Genomic DNA, 18347 nt, shown 5'->3' on the forward strand with positions numbered 1-18347 from the left:
ACTTATGACAAAAGTATGGCACACCTGAAGTCATCTTGATTGGAATAAAGTGGTAACACTTAATACATTTAATTTGAAAAGGAACAAAATGAGGGGTTTCATTTTGCCATAGAAATGTTATATATATATATATATATATATATATATATATATATATATATATATATGTATGTATATATATATATATATATATATATATATATATATATATATATATATATATATGAAAGCTCCTCGTGCCCCTCAGCAACAAGAACGCACTCCGCACCAGCTGACAGCCAGGTCTTTAATGGGTAAGGGCGAGAACAGGCAAAGCAATGTTATTTGCAGTTTCACCAAGTCGATGTAGCCTGACGCGTTTCAGCGCTAGATGCGCTTTCCTCAGAGGCTCGACAAAGTTGAATGTCCATATTGCCACGCACTTAAATTCCACTCGAAGGCCCGCCCTGTTTAGGGCCGCATTGATTCTTGGGTTATGTAGTGCGTTAGGCTGCTGCAAAGTTTAAAGATTTACAAACCCTGGATGGGCCTCGCTGAGTCTGCCCGCCCATGATCCCACAAGCTGATGTCCCATATTCACGGCTCTATGAATATCCAGTCGCATGGCCCCCAGTGATCGAGGGATGGTGCGCTCTTCACGGCAGGGACCGCCGTGTATAAATGAAAGCTCCTCGTGCCCCTCAGCAACAAGAACGCACTCCGCACCAGCTGACAGCCAGGTCTTTAATGGGTAAGGGCGAGAACAGGCAAAGCAATGTTATTTGCAGTTTCACCAAGTCGATGTAGCCTGACGCGTTTCAGCGCTAGATGCGCTTTCCTCAGAGGCTCGACAAAGTTGAATGTCCATATTGCCACGCACTTAAATTCCACTCGAAGGCCCGCCCTGTTTAGGGCCGCATTGATTCTTGGGTTATGTAGTGCGTTAGGCTGCTGCAAAGTTTAAAGATTTACAAACCCTGGATGGGCCTCGCTGAGTCTGCCCGCCCATGATCCCACAAGCTGATGTCCCATATTCACGGCTCTATGAATATCCAGTCGCATGGCCCCCAGTGATCGAGGGATGGTGCGCTCTTCACGGCAGGGACCGCCGTGTATAAATGAAAGCTCCTCATGCCCCTCAGCAACAAGAACGCACTCCGCACCAGCTGACAGCCAGGTCTTTAATGGGTAAGGGCGAGAACAGGCAAAGCAATGTTATTTGCAGTTTCACCAAGTCGATGTAGCCTGACGCGTTTCAGCGCTAGATGCGCTTTCCTCAGAGGCTCGACAAAGTTGAATGTCCATATTGCCACGCACTTAAATTCCACTCGAAGGCCCGCCCTGTTTAGGGCCGCATTGATTCTTGGGTTATGTAGTGCGTTAGGCTGCTGCAAAGTTTAAAGATTTACAAACCCTGGATGGGCCTCGCTGAGTCTGCCCGCCCATGATCCCACAAGCTGATGTCCCATATTCACGGCTCTATGAATATCCAGTCGCATGGCCCCCAGTGATCGAGGGATGGTGCGCTCTTCACGGCAGGGACCGCCGTGTATAAATGAAAGCTCCTCGTGCCCCTCAGCAACAAGAACGCACTCCGCACCAGCTGACAGCCAGGTCTTTAATGGGTAAGGGCGAGAACAGGCAAAGCAATGTTATTTGCAGTTTCACCAAGTCGATGTAGCCTGACGCGTTTCAGCGCTAGATGCGCTTTCCTTAGAGGCTCGACAAAGTTGAATGTCCATATTGCCACGCACTTAAATTCCACTCGAAGGCCCGCCCTGTTTAGGGCCGCATTGATTCTTGGGTTATGTAGTGCGTTAGGCTGCTGCAAAGTTTAAAGATTTACAAACCCTGGATGGGCCTCGCTGAGTCTGCCCGCCCATGATCCCACAAGCTGATGTCCCATATTCACGGCTCTATGAATATCCAGTCGCATGGCCCCCAGTGATCGAGGGATGGTGCGCTCTTCACGGCAGGGACCGCCGTGTATAAATGAAAGCTCCTCGTGCCCCTCAGCAACAAGAACGCACTCCGCACCAGCTGACAGCCAGGTCTTTAATGGGTAAGGGCGAGAACAGGCAAAGCAATGTTATTTGCAGTTTCACCAAGTCGATGTAGCCTGATGCGTTTCAGCGCTAGATGCGCTTTCCTCAGAGGCTCGACAAAGTTGAATGTCCATATTGCCACGCACTTAAATTCCACTCGAAGGCCCGCCCTGTTTAGGGCCGCATTGATTCTTGGGTTATGTAGTGCGTTAGGCTGCTGCAAAGTTTAAAGATTTACAAACCCTGGATGGGCCTCGCTGAGTCTGCCCGCCCATGATCCCACAAGCTGATGTCCCATATTCACGGCTCTATGAATATCCAGTCGCATGGCCCCCAGTGATCGAGGGATGGTGCGCTCTTCACGGCAGGGACCGCCGTGTATAAATGAAAGCTCCTCGTGCCCCTCAGCAACAAGAACGCACTCCGCACCAGCTGACAGCCAGGTCTTTAATGGGTAAGGGCGAGAACAGGCAAAGCAATGTTATTTGCAGTTTCACCAAGTCGATGTAGCCTGACGCGTTTCAGCGCTAGATGCGCTTTCCTCAGAGGCTCGACAAAGTTGAATGTCCATATTGCCACGCACTTAAATTCCACTCGAAGGCCCGCCCTGTTTAGGGCCGCATTGATTCTTGGGTTATGTAGTGCGTTAGGCTGCTGCAAAGTTTAAAGATTTACAAACCCTGGATGGGCCTCGCTGAGTCTGCCCGCCCATGATCCCACAAGCTGATGTCCCATATTCACGGCTCTATGAATATCCAGTCGCATGGCCCCCAGTGATCGAGGGATGGTGCGCTCTTCACGGCAGGGACCGCCGTGTATAAATGAAAGCTCCTCGTGCCCCTCAGCAACAAGAACGCACTCCGCACCAGCTGACAGCCAGGTCTTTAATGGGTAAGGGCGAGAACAGGCAAAGCAATGTTATTTGCAGTTTCACCAAGTCGATGTAGCCTGACGCGTTTCAGCGCTAGATGCGCTTTCCTCAGAGGCTCGACAAAGTTGAATGTCCATATTGCCACGCACTTAAATTCCACTCGAAGGCCCGCCCTGTTTAGGGCCGCATTGATTCTTGGGTTATGTAGTGCGTTAGGCTGCTGCAAAGTTTAAAGATTTACAAACCCTGGATGGGCCTCGCTGAGTCTGCCCGCCCATGATCCCACAAGCTGATGTCCCATATTCACGGCTCTATGAATATCCAGTCGCATGGCCCCCAGTGATCGAGGGATGGTGCGCTCTTCACGGCAGGGACCGCCGTGTATAAATGAAAGCTCCTCGTGCCCCTCAGCAACAAGAACGCACTCCGCACCAGCTGACAGCCAGGTCTTTAATGGGTAAGGGCGAGAACAGGCAAAGCAATGTTATTTGCAGTTTCACCAAGTCGATGTAGCCTGACGCGTTTCAGCGCTAGATGCGCTTTCCTCAGAGGCTCGACAAAGTTGAATGTCCATATTGCCACGCACTTAAATTCCACTCGAAGGCCCGCCCTGTTTAGGGCCGCATTGATTTTTGGGTTATGTAGTGCGTTAGGCTGCTGCAAAGTTTAAAGATTTACAAACCCTGGATGGGCCTCGCTGAGTCTGCCCGCCCATGATCCCACAAGCTGATGTCCCATATTCACGGCTCTATGAATATCCAGTCGCATGGCCCCCAGTGATCGAGGGATGGTGCGCTCTTCACGGCAGGGACCGCCGTGTATAAATGAAAGCTCCTCGTGCCCCTCAGCAACAAGAACGCACTCCGCACCAGCTGACAGCCAGGTCTTTAATGGGTAAGGGCGAGAACAGGCAAAGCAATGTTATTTGCAGTTTCACCAAGTCGATGTAGCCTGACGCGTTTCAACGCTAGATGCGCTTTCCTCAGAGGCTCGACAAAGTTGAATGTCCATATTGCCACGCACTTAAATTCCACTCGAAGGCCCGCCCTGTTTAGGGCCGCATTGATTCTTGGGTTATGTAGTGCGTTAGGCTGCTGCAAAGTTTAAAGATTTACAAACCCTGGATGGGCCTCGCTGAGTCTGCCCGCCCATGATCCCACAAGCTGATGTCCCATATTCACGGCTCTATGAATATCCAGTCGCATGGCCCCCAGTGATCGAGGGATGGTGCGCTCTTCACGGCAGGGACCGCCGTGTATAAATGAAAGCTCCTCGTGCCCCTCAGCAACAAGAACGCCCCAGCCCCTTTCTGCCCCAGGCAACGGGCTGCAGGTATATATATATATATATATATATTACCTACTGGCAGTCGCCAGTAGGTATATATAGTTAGGATTTTTTTTGAATAGGGATTTCTGAAAATTCTATGTTGAATAACTTTGGCGTTGATGGACGGAATTGGCTGAAATTTTCAGGAAAATGGCACATTTTGTTTCTGAGCGTCCCCTGAAAGTTTGGGGGGGGTTTTGTCAAGCGGGGGCCGAGAAAAAAGGGGGTCCCAAAACTTGTTTTTAACATTGAGTTTTCCATAGGGCGGTTGGATTCACTTTTAGCTCGAACGGCTGAATGGATTTCCACAAAACTTGGCAAAATTGTAGGGACTGGTAGCCCGATGTGCCTTTGCTATGTCCCAAGATATATGCTCCAGTGGTTTTTACGAAAATTAACTTTGAAAAATATATATTGGGCTACATTGGGCTATATATATGTTAGAGCCCAAATGTAGCCCAATGTAGCCCAATGTAGCCCAAAGATGGCCACCAGAGACAAAAAAAAACAAATGTAGCCCAAATATCAGCCAGATGTAGCCCAACTATAGCCCAATGACAGAATGTCCCAGAGTGTTCTAAAGAACAACTAGAACGCTAACAGTCTTACTTATGACAAAAGTATGGCACACCTGAAGTCATCTTGATTGGAATAAAGTGGTAACACTTAATACATTTAATTTGAAAAGGAACAAAATGAGGGGTTTCATTTTGCCATAGAAATGTTATATATATATATATATATATATATATATATATATATATATATATGTATGTATGTATGTATGTATGTATGTATGTATGTATGTATGTATGTATGTATGTATATATATATATATATATATATATATATATATATATATATATATATATATTACCTACTGGCGGTCGCCAGCAGGTATATCTAGTTAGGATTTTTGTGAATAGGGATTTCTGAAAATTCTATGTTGAATAACTTTGGCGTTGAGGGACGGAATTGGCTGAAGTTTTCAGGAAAATGGCACATTTTGTTTCTGAGCATCCCCCGCAAGTTTGGGGGGGTTTCGTCAAGCGGGGGCCGAGAAAAATGGGGGGTCCCAAAACGTGTTTTTAACATTGAGTTTTCCATAGGGCGGTTGGACTCACTTTTAGCTCGAACGGCTGAATGGATTTCTATGAAACTTGGCAAAATTGTAGTGCCTTTGCTAGGTCTCAAGATATGTGCTCCAGTGGATTTTGAGAAATTAACGTTCAAAAAAATATATATATCTGTGACAGCGTCCCGGTTGTTGTGTTGTGTGGGTGATGTAAGTACCAACATGTAGGTACCAATGAAGAGTCTAAAATTCAATGTACACCGTCTCCTCTGTAGATATTTTGTATGTTCTAATATGGGTTATTTAAATGTAAATGTGTGGAAAAGCACTTCATGCTTTAAAGCAATTGTATTTTTGAACTGATTGTTCTTTCCTCTTAGTCCTCCTCCTTGTTTTTTTTCCCCACACTCTTCTTCAGCATGATAGTTGATAAATTCGTTCCCTCAAAAAATTTATATACATAAAAAAATTATATTAAATACATATAAAATATATTTTTCCTTTAATAGAAGAATACATTTTACAGCTTTTGATATTTGCTATTAAAAAACCATTGAAATTCACTGAAAAAACCATAGGTTATAGACCATATATAGTTAGGAATTAGCATTTACAAAACCTTGAAAATTCACTGAAAAAACCATAGGTTATAGATCATATATAGTTAGGAATTAGCATTTACAAAACCTTATTTTACTCACACAAAACCATTGAAATTCGCATATATAGTTAGTTGCACTAACTATATATCGCGCACCCGCAATCCACTGCTGATCATGTCACATATTACATCATTCATGACATGGTCAGTGACATCACTGATGACATCACTGATGACATCTCAAATGACATCACTGATGACATCACTGATGACAACATCCAGTGACTGTATGTTTCTGTAAAGTTAAAATATGTCTTACATATTGAAGAATGAGTGGATGTATAAGTGTCTGGATGAAGGATTTAGTAGGTGCATGACTGACTGTATGAGTGAGTGATTAAATGTGTCTCACTGAGTGCATGGGTTAGTGACTAAACTGTCTTAATTTGTGCATCATTATGTCTGTTGTTCTGTAAACTGCTGCATGTATTGATCAGTAGCTATATGAGTAACTATATGGGTTATTGATTGGTTGCCCAAGTATTTGTATGGGAGACTGAGTGTGTGGGTGGCTGGGAGGTGTATGACTCTGTGCATAGATGTGTGAGCAGTTGATTCACTAGATGTATGGGTTCAAAAGTACATGTGGAAACAGCTGTATGGGCGGTTGACTGTGTGCATGAGTGTATTGGTGAGTGAATGGATATCTCAGTGCTACATGTCAAAGTAAGTACATATGTAAAACACAGTACATGTGAGAGTTGACATATATAAATAACTGTGCATAAGAGCCAGTGAATGTGTGAGTGGCTGTATGGATCATTGTGAACTTGTATCAGGGATTGTATAAGAGAGTAAATATGTGTTAGTATATGTTTGAATAAGTAAGGTGTGTATAACTGTATAGTTGAGGAAATGGAGGTGTGATTAATTCTTTGCATGACTGACTAGGTGTGTGAGTAACTCCATGGATGAGTGACAGTCTGTGAGTGTCTGTTTACACTGAGTGTATCTAAGGTTATATTAGAGTCTGAAGAGGTTCATCGTATTATCACATGAATGATGTCATCAGTGATGTGATCAGTAATGTCAAATGAGATGTCATCAGTGATGTCATCAGTGATGTCATTTGAGATGTCCTCAGTGAAGTCATCAGTGATGTCATCAGTGATGTCATTTGAGATGTCATCAGTGATGTCATCAGTGATGTCATCAGTGATGTCATTTGAGATGTCATCAGTGATGTCATCAGTAATGTCATTTGAGATGTCATCAGTGATGTCACTGACCATGTCATGAATGATGTAATATGTGACATGATCAGCAGTGGATTGCAAGTGCGCGATATATAGTTAGAGCAAATAACTATATATGCGAATTTCAATGGTTTTGTGTGAGTAAAATAAGGTTTTGTAAATGCTAATTCCTAACTATATATGGTCTATAACCTATGGTTTTTTCAGTGAATTTTCAAGGTTTTGTAAATGCTAATTCCTAACTATATATGGTCTATAACCTATGGTTTTTTCAGTGAATATATATATATATATATATATATATATATATATAGAGAGAGAGAGAGAGAGAGATACTTTTCTTTATTTATTTTTCAGACAACAGAACTGGGTAATGAGCTTTAACGTCGGGTGACAAACAAGGATATGACCTACAACCAATCTTCACTGAATTAGTTTTTCAAAATAAAAAAGTAATGTCATGTCAGGTAAGATTCCACAATGTGCTACTATGGGAAACAGAGATTTTATTAATTACAAGCAAGCCCCTAGGCTCATTAATCATATCATAAAGCATATTACAAAATGGAAACTCCGAGCTGCATGGAACACACTGTACACACAACAGTGATTAATGACAGATTGATATGAAAGGCCCTTGGATCACTCTGTGCACCACACTCAATAGACGGGTAGGAAAGTGGCCAAGTCCGATGCTACGGGAATAAACATTTCTAATTGAAATAGCTCTTTATAGCTATGTTCTATTAAATAAATGTGTGCTTATTAATTTATTTAGAGACCAGTTCGCAAAACGTTTAGCACACTGAAGTGCTGGGTGTGTGTGTGTGTGTGAAAAACTTGGATCTCTTATGAAACATTCCACCTTTCTGATCTATGAACTCAGGATCAGCTGTTGTTTACACATGGAGAGTGCATTTACCACTGTTGAAAATCTACAAGTATGGATTAATCCTCAATTCTAAATTTAATCCAGAGTGGGAAATTGTTTCATCCGTGGGAGAAGGAAATCAAAATGTGATCATTTATGACGTCATAATGTTGTGTGTATCTACAAACATTCGCATAAACCACACTCTATTGAGTTCCATGTTAATTATCAAACCCACAATAACAGTGGGACAGAACTGCCAGGACAAAATATCGAAAACAAATATCGACAGGTAAGAAAGTCTTAATTTTCTATACCTAACTCCACATATCTGAACCTAGATGGTACATATTATCTTCAAGGTACGTAAATGTGGAGTTACCAATAGTAAATATTTTGGGGCACATGCATCATTGTAGGATTTTGCACTTCCTAAATTGCGAAAATTAAGAAATCACAATTTAGGAATTGCAAAATCCTATGCATCAAGAAATCCTAAAGGTTTTTAGGATTTCTTAATTTTCGGAAATTGCGATTCCTTAATTGCGAATCGCAATTAAGGAATGGCATTACATTGATTCCTATGGGCCTAGAGGCCCATAGGAATCAATGCCGTTTTGCTTTTTTTTTTTTGAACTCGCAATTTGTTGATGCATTGCAAGGGTGCAGAGGGGGGGTCCAAAGGACCCCCCCCTGCACCCCTGAAATGTATTTTAAAGTGCATGTTTCACACACACATGTCCTAAGGACATGTGTGTCTGTAACATGAAAGTTTAAAAAATGAATTTTTTTGCTTTTTTAAAGATTTTCGCAAATTAACACGAGGGTCAACCTCGTGTTAATTTGCACTTCCTATTTCAAAATTCGCATTTTTTAAAAAATTGATGCATTGCATTTAAGGAATCGCACAAATGTGATTCCTTAAAGGCATTCGCATTTTTAGGAAATGCAAAAAATAGCGATTTTTCCCCCACATGCATCAACCTATTTAGGAAGTGCAAACGGTGCGAATCGGTAAATTCGGCCGTTTGCACTTCCTAAATATGTTTTTGGGATGCATGAAACAGATTGTCAAAATTCGCTATTTTTTGCATTTCTTAAAAATGCGAATGCAATTAAGGAATCGCATTTGTGCGATTCCTTAAATGCAATGCATCATTTTTTTTTAAAAATTGCGAATTTTGAAATAGGAAGTGCAAATTAACACGAGGTTGACCCTCGTGTCAATTTGCGAACATTTTAAAAAAAGCAAAAAAATGCATTTTTTAAACTTGCATGTTACAGACACACATGTCCTTAGGACATGTGTGTGTGAAACATGCACTTTAAAATACATTTCAGGGGTGCAGGGGGGGGGGTCCTTTGGACCCCCCTCTGCACCCTTGCAATGCATCAACAAATTGCGAGTGCAAAAAAAAAAAATGCAAAACGGCATTGATTCCTATGGGCCTCTAGGCCCATAGGAATCAATATAATGCCATTCCTTAATTGCGATTCGCAATTAAGGAATCGCAATTTCCGAAAATTAAGAAATCCTAAAAACTCTTAGGATTTCTTGCTGCATAGGATTTTGCATTTCCTAAATAGCGATTCCTTAATTTTCGCTATTTAGGAAAAGCAAAATCCTAGATTGATGCATGTGGCCGTTTGAAACATTGTTTCATGCATCCCAAAAACGTATTTAAGAAGCGCAAACGACCGAATTTACCGATTTGCACCGTTTGCACTTCCTAAATAGGTAGATGCATGTGCCCCATACTTCGGTATATGAACGTGCCTTTCAATATTTGGTCCCTCGATATTCTGTCCTCAATATTCTTTTATATCGATATTGTTAGTGTCAATATCCAATCTTAAAACCCCCTGCAATTACTACATGTGTAAACTTAATTACAAGTGTAAGAGGTAAAATAATTCAGGAAAGCAGGCCTAACAAAATCAGTTTTGTGGAAATTTGAGGAAGGGTTTCTTCACATGGAAACATATTTTCAGTCCCCTAAATGGTCACACTGACCCCTACAGATTACAAATGTTATCCGTGTGTTTTGACGTATAATTGCAAACAAACACCACTTATTTCAAAGTGGTAGTTTCAGTAACAGACTGGATTCTCTGCAGGGCCAGGAGTGCCTGGTTTCAGCCCAGTTATTTTGGTGTATTCCGCTCAAAGCACATTCAGTTCTTGTTTGCCAAACGTCTGAGGGACTGCAAACTTACACTACACAGCTTCATAGCTTGAATGAAATCTGGCGAGTAACTGATCCAGCATTTTTCACAGCTGCAGGCTTCTGCGAAACATGATACAAAATATTTCTGCAATGGCTGGCTGCTAACTTCTCGTGGATGCTAAAAATAATACTTGTCCTCTTGTCATGTTTCAGGTAAATGGGTTATAATGTAAGGAAGCATTTCCCTTAAAGTTAAAGTTAACACACTCAATTTACAACTCCTGGGAAAAAGTTCCTTGCTTTTCTTCTAATGTATCACTTATTTAATGTTATTAAGTGCAGCTCGTTTCATGAGTAATCACAGACTGGCCAGTGCTGCTTTCTATAATGTATAGAATTATAGATGGTTAACAGTGAATTGCAGGACATTTTTGCTGAGGAGAGTTGAGTGACTTCAAATAGACAACAAGAGCGAATCTCGATTGACTATTATGTCACTCAGAACCTGATTTTGAAAACATCCTGGTACTTCACTGTTTGCCCATCTGTCATTTTATGTTATTTATGGGCCCCCGAAGCCATCTGTTCAGCATTCAACCGCTATGCAGGGGCAGAGGAGTAACAGGGGAGCTATACATAACACAGCCTCTCCTCCCAGTCCCAGTCCCCGCCACTCTGTGCCTTCCTTTCCCTATCTTTCAGAAGCTGTGAACCCTGCTCTTTCCAGTGCTCCACTGACAGGCTCTCAGACAGCTCAGCCAAAGCAGCCTGGAATTCCTTAACAACATACAAACAGTGTATACCAAGTTTTGTAACACACTTTTGCTACGTAATAGCTATTAGAACATTGGAATGTTGGGAGCTCCATTGAAAACAATGGAGTGCTCTGGACTTATAATGGCTGGTATAAGCCTGGAGTTCCAACATTTCAATGTTTCTTTGTTCCCAGCTCTGGCAGGGAACAAAGGCTTCAGGGAACCTGAGGGGATTCCAATCCCCTCACGCTCCCAAAAGGCTTTGTTTTTTTTGTTAGAAAATTTTGTCCTCTAGTGACAGAATGTTCTAATAGCCTTATAGCCCTTCGTAGATGGGCTATACCGCTATTAAAGTCCCTCTCCCTTGTTAAAGGCCCTCGCCTTCGGCTCGGGGCCTTTAATAGCCAGTATAGCCCTCTACGGCGGGCTATAAGGCTATATGAACTGCTGGATTTGGCATCCATGTGTTCATACTAGTGGCTCTGTATGAGCCATACACAACAATAATAAACTAATCAAAATGTGAAAATAATTCAAAGAAAGAACATCATTCCCCTATTAGTGCGAAGATCTATTTTACTTCTGACCTGTCTGGTGCCGTTCTCCCAGAGAACCCACTAAACTAAAGCCAGTCGGCATCAACCAATTGAAATACTGGGAAATGTACACATTATCTGGCTAAGCAGAACTAGAATTACTGATTCACCAGTAATTACTCATTTCTAAGGGGACACTCGAAATCCCTCTTGTAATTCTGCTGTCTTCGCCTCAGACTTTTCAATGTCATGGGTTTCTGTTACTATATTGAGGGACGTGTTAACAAGGGTGACAACAGGAGTCCTTGCAATGAGGCCCTTATGTGTCACTCACTCTTAAATGTCAGAAGTGAGCCACATCTATTATTATGGATAGAAAGTTTCTGAAGTGAGTCAAAAATACTCACAAGTTTATCAAGATGTTAGTTCTTTGGTGTTAGATAAATTGGAAGAGACAAAATAGCAAGTTTTTAAATTGTACGAAGTTAAGACACTATTTTCAAGTAAAAAAGAACACAGAATAAAAACCTGTACCAATAAGATCTTATCAATCTTTCCTATAAAATGCTGTCTGATCTACAAACATCAGCTCCTTCTAAATGTAGATTAAAATTGATAATGGAGCTTCAATTGCAAATGATGGAGGACTGATGATGAAATTTAAATCTAGTTATCTGCCTGATACTTGTGAGCCAGTGCTTAATTTAAGCCGGTGGTTTCCGGTGCTCAGCACCAGTGCTTGTGACAGCCTGCCACAAGGTGGCGCTGTCTGGCTAATTTAGAGACGACCACAACAACAGCTAATTATGAATGCAATATACTTTAAAAAGGACTATTACCTGCTGCCCCGGCCATTCTCCTTTGGGGGCCTGCAATAGTCCAAATTGTTACACTTGTAGGTGTGTGATGGTTAGTAGTTGTGTTGTTACAAGGTGCTGTGGCCTCCTGACGAGAGTCCTGGCACTTATTTCTTTACAAATTAAGCACTGCTGCGAGCTCAGATCTAAGGCAAATACAATATGTTGGGTTTACAGACTGTATTACAACCCAAACGGATTTCGCCTGAATATGGTAGGCTTTGATGAAGATGTGATAAGACTGTTGGTTCATGGAAACATATATTTTGGGATTCTGCAAAGTTAAAGGAATATTGGAAGCAAATTCTGTGTTTTTAAGAAAGGTGGGAAATCAAGAAGTAGAATATGAAGAAACCCTATCTCTGTTAGGATGGAGCAACAGGGAATGGATGACAAAAGGGTAATTAAATCTGCTCTTTTTTGGTTCCTTGATTACCCCTTCTTCACTAGCTCAGAAACGGGGGTTGGAGACCCACTAATATACAAGAGAGCATTCGTAAAATTAAAAACGTCATGGAATTAGAAGAGAATTATTACAAACGGGAGGGGTTTGGGTGGAGATTTAAAATATTTGAGGCCCATTTCAACCATTGGTTAATAATCTGTTAATAATTTATAAGTAAATTCGAATTGGTAATTTGTAAATTGGTAAGCAGATGTGAAGTTATTCCACCTATAAAATTGATACAATTTAAATAAAGCTATTTTGAAGTTCAGAACATTTTGCTATATGAGTGAAAATAACTTTATCTACTCTTGCATGATATCCCACTCTATTGATCCCTATATAGCACCAATAAAAAAGTACAAGATAAATATTGGAAGTTAGTTTTTTTTCTCAAATTTACTTCAAAACCGGAAAACATTAATAGAATAATGCTTTCATATTTTCTTCATTACAGACAATGTAATTGTTCAGAAATAATAAAATGGCACCACTTTGTTCTCATGCTTTTGATAATTTCCATGTCTGTGTTAAAATGCCTTACATTGTACTGCGAAATTGTAGATATTATGTTGCATTTGTCATCCGTTTCAGGTTCATTTTCTCTCTATTGGGTGCTCCATTTTCGCCACTTTTGAAACATATACTAGGTCAACCTAGTTCATACCTAATTTAGTGAAATTTAAGGCTAACACTTTTGAGAAGTTTCTTCAAATCTGGATTTTATGACCAACACCTCAAAAAGAAAAAAAACTTATTTTCAGGACAACTGTTTTAATGTATAACAGGACCAACGTTTGCAAAAGTTCAAAAATATTATTAAATGTGTGCTAAAACCTTTACCAGTTCAAAATTTCGTGAGCATGGTGGAAAATTCCATGAGAGGTTATTTTTAACATTTTCAACATACTGCCAACGAGCTAAAGATGTGATGTGACAGAGTTTGGAGAGTTTAGATGGAGCGGGTTGGGTCCTGACAGCGTACTACGGTTTGGACAGAGTGGGGTGGGGTTGGACTGCTCACAAGTAATCCCTTCATGAACCTTAAACTTTGACTTCGCCACGTGCACTGTGAAAAGATGGTAGCTCTCCAATTTTGAAAGACAGCTGCTCTTACACAAAAAAATTAAATGCTCCTGCAAGCACGCAGCCACCACCTTCCAGCAAATGAACACATGCTGCATACATAAACACAAAGCACGCGCAATCCCTATATCAATGCCCCAAACTCTCAACAAATACACCCAACATAATCACCAAACGCGTGCACACATTCACACTCAATGGTCACACTAATACACACACTGCCCATTTTCACCTCTCACACACATCACTAATGACCTTAAAGGCTACAAGAAAAACAAAGCACAGTAAATATACATCTGTTTTCCTAACAAGTACTCGTTTTTATTCACCGCCATTGAAAGCTGTTGTTGAGCACACCTCAATGAAGACTACCTCGTCCCTTTATTACCTTGTTCTGGGAGCTCGCATCGTATGTCTTTGTTGTAGTAATGAGTGCTCCTGTGTGCCCCGCTGTGTCTGTGTGAATGTGTGTGTGTGGGGTGGAGGCGGAGGTGATAACAGGCCAGTGTCATTAATCACTACTCTCTATCATGACAAAGTGGCCTAGAGACGAGTCACATTGTCCGTCCTTCCAGCATCTTCTGCCCAGCATATGGATTGCATTTATCCTACGCCATGTCTGAACTGGGGTGGCAGAGTGGGCTAAAGAACGGTGATGGATTAAACCCAGATCTGTTGACTGGGTGTGAGTGTTTGATTGGTTCAGATGCTCCGTCCATCACCACCCCCTTTTGTATTGCATTTATCCTACACCACCCCATTACCTATCTCGCATGTGTAATCACCACGCCGCCCTTCATGACATTATTTTACCTTGCACCTGTGGTTCTCCTACCGAACCAGCCCCCCCCCCCAAATAGTGATCTCGGTGCTGTTTACCTCTTACATCTGTGACATCACCAAATCTGTGAGCTCCACACTACACTTTACGACTGCTTGTAATTCCACTGAACTCTATATCTTTGACTCAATGCTGCTCCCTTCCAGACCTATTATTGTAACACTCCATTTTCCCCCATGTAAGGCGTCCACAAGTCAGCCCCCTGCATCCGTGCTCTCCAAACTACATTCCTCTTTCATCTGTACATTTACACTGGCCTCCTAGTGCCACAGTGACCAAATTGTCCTCCCCATACACTTTCTTATCGCCAATGTCCAGTTCTACACATGTAATGTGCCCAGTAACCTGTTACCCTACATCTGTGGTCTTTCCAACCCACCGTCTGACAGCTGTGATTCTGACTCTTTTGTTTGAGATTTGCCTTGCTCTGCCATCCATCCATCTACAACCTCTGATCACCACTGTTCATTCCCTATGGCTGTGTTCGCCAGTGACCTAACTATACCATGTCCTCTTCCTGCCTCTGACATCCCACAATATTGTGCTATTTCCATGATTCTTTGGACCCTTGCCCTGCAGGAAGTATAATTTTTACGTACTTAACTTATAGGTTATAGGTTATGAAAGTTTTGTTGACCAATAATGTTATGATACAGTAATTATTAGCAGCCATAAGCCGGGAGACGCGGAGAAAAACTAGGCTAATAGCCGGGGCAGGACCCTAGAGGAAAGTGTGACTACAGGTCGCCCTGCTCCCACTCCTGAGATACAAGTCACCCAACAATTGTGGGAGAATCTTCACAAAGACTGCACATGGGCAAGTATTACCACTGCCCCATTTCACCTTTTTGGCACAAACTAGCCACATATCAAGTTCACCAATAACCCAGGGAGGTACCAGTCCGTAACCCTGATGAAAGCCCCTGACCTTTTGGGTCTTAGAGTAGGGCTTAAACATGTCCGTTTGAAACAGGGTCATAGGACCATACCAGTCCACACTACCCGCTAGATATTGTTTTTACTTTCCCCACCTCTTCCGCTAATAAAGGGATACCTTGGAGAAGGTGAGGGACTTTTAATCTCTAGTTAAGCCCCCTGGTCACTCTTCTCAGAAGTGCTCCCCGGAATAAGGTTTAACCCAACCTGACCTTTAGGCGTCTGGGTGAACCCAATGATGAAGCATGACACTACTAGAGTATGTGAAGGTTATATATAAAAAACGGAAATGGTCTTAGGTGGGATACCTTTTTAATAAAACAGATATACTAGGGAGGATGTGCCCTCCCATACCCTCTTCAATTGCAAAGGGTTCTCTCAACCCTCTGGATCCGGCAAGGACCCCCTTATCGGATCTTAGATTTAAAACGAAAAAACGACTACACCATTGAAAAGGAGGAGCTAGCTTGTTTTTGGGAGCATGGTATTTTAGAAGGTAAGTGTAGGGACCAGAGTTAATAGTGAAGACAGATCATCAGCTGCTAGTTGATGTGTTTTCCATGAAAGGTTGGGGACAAACCTAGGTAAAAAAGAACAATGGTTTCTGTGATTACAAGCATTTAGTTTCAAAGTTCTTTCTTCTTCTTTTTTTGTGTCTGTTTATCTTTTTATATTTCCTTCGCAACAATTACACTCGATAATCTAATTTCAAGAATATAAACGTCTCACCCATTACTTGGAAGGAATACTTTGGTGTACAAACATCACAATACTGATTTGCTTCGATTGATGTGAGGATGGTATGCCTTCTTATATTTTTCTTTACAGTTTTTGCTGATAAAGTTTAATGTTTTCATTTGACATAACATTATACTGGAGTATATCACAGGGGTATATTTGAAATACTTGTGCTTGAATATTGTTAAGATATTGTTGTACTAGATAGGGAGAGATCTATATATCTTGCGGCTTTCAGAACCCTTGGTCGAGTCTGTGGTGTTTGCTAGTGCGTCAGTATACAGTTTTACCAGGTGTATGGTCACATAGGGATTAATATATAGTACAAAACATCAAGCTCTCCTTTTTTTGATGATGTAGCAAATATACTAGTGGATATATACCTTAAGGTCTGTTCAGGTCATATGAGTCATGTTCAATGTGGTTTGGTATTGGTATTTGTATTCTATTATGGTGTTGCAACAAATGTCTTGATGTATTTGGGTTTTAAATGTTTAACACATGTTTTATATTGTATTGTTAATGTATTTTTATATGTATGTTTTTACATGTATGTTTTTATATGTCATTTATATGTGTGTTACACATTGTCTTCCTATATATGTTTTAATCTTACAGCCCTGAAGAAGTTCTGATTCACAGAACGAACGCGTCGGCTGTGGCATAAATTTAAAAGAAAATAAAATTGCTTATGCAAGAATCACGAATCATCTCTTCAATACGGACTCAGTATGATATGACCTGATCATATATGTTTTGAAAGTGGTGCGGCACCAACTTTCAGGACATTTACAAATAACTCTATTGACAAGGGTGGTGTCCTTGGACAGAGGACACTTTTTGGAGCTGGCACACGGAATTAATTTTGGATTTATGATACATATTGTTTTTAGGGCTCAGCTGAAACGCGCGGAAGCGCGTCTCCGCCGAGAACTTATTGTGGCCGTGTCTCCTTCCCAGGAGACAATCCTGGCCGCGCGCATGGCCTTGGAGGCGATTCCAAACTGACACGCGCACGCGAACGAGCGCTGCGGCCAGGCGCTGTCTCCTGGGCGTTTTCAAACTTAAATTACCCTTCTCAGCGGTAGGTGTACGCAATTACTGGCGTACCTTAAAAATTAATGTCAACAAAATGTCCGCAAATGCCCCTTTTCAATTGCATACATGTAGGGGAGGCAACAGTGGTCTTAGAAGAGCTTGAAGCAGACAGCAGAGCGTGTGAGCTCCCGGGTTGTGTGTGTGCTTACTCTAGCCACACGTCAGCGCGGGCCCCGCCTCCCCCTGGCTCCAACACAGGACGGCGCTTTGCGGCAGCTGCAGTAAAATGAAACACCGCTGACTGCACGAGGAGCACCACTGCCGGCCAGGCCCAGGAGAGAGAGCAGACAGGCCCGCTGTCAGCCGCCCTCGCCCGCTCAGCTGACTGCCTCCCTGTCGCTCTCCTCCTCTGCTGGTCTCGCTTTCCTCGGCCTCCTCCCCCGCGGGTGCCTGCTGCTCCTGCTCTGCCTCTGCCCGGCGCTGCTGCCAGCCCGGGGGGAGCCCGAGGACTCCGACCTGGCCAAGGAGGAGGAGGAGGACCCCCACGGAAAGCACCTCTACAACGGCGAGATGTTCACTCACGCCATTACCGAGGCGCCGCATTTCATCATGTTCTTCGCGCCCTGGTAAATATGAACAGATACTTTGATGCGAAGAATAGCACACCACCTTTAAAAACAAAAATAATCTCCCACGCAGGGTTGCGGACTGCAAAGTACATGCATTCCTTAACTAACGTGACGTCTTTGAAAGTCGCTCGCAGAATTTCAGCCGAATTGCAATGTGTGAAGTAAGAACAAGTGTCCCTTCGATTTATCACTAAATTAAGTTGATTTCGAGTTGTGTTTAACTAATTGGTATACTAGAAGACTAATTGCAAAGCATATAACTGTCTGATTGTAAGGCTCGTAGGCGAACCA

General features: G+C 42.1%; 1 protein-coding gene across 4 annotated transcripts in view; it reads right to left on the minus strand.

The window, feature by feature from the left end:
- Positions 1–18347, minus strand: part of SLC8A3 (solute carrier family 8 member A3) — a 501924-nt gene that overhangs the window by 259333 nt on the left and 224244 nt on the right. The gene's annotated exons all lie outside the window — the stretch shown is intronic.

The sequence above is a fragment of the Lissotriton helveticus genome, chromosome 9 (genome assembly GCF_964261635.1).
Source record: "Lissotriton helveticus chromosome 9, aLisHel1.1, whole genome shotgun sequence".
Classification (NCBI taxonomy): domain Eukaryota; kingdom Metazoa; phylum Chordata; class Amphibia; order Caudata; family Salamandridae; genus Lissotriton; species Lissotriton helveticus.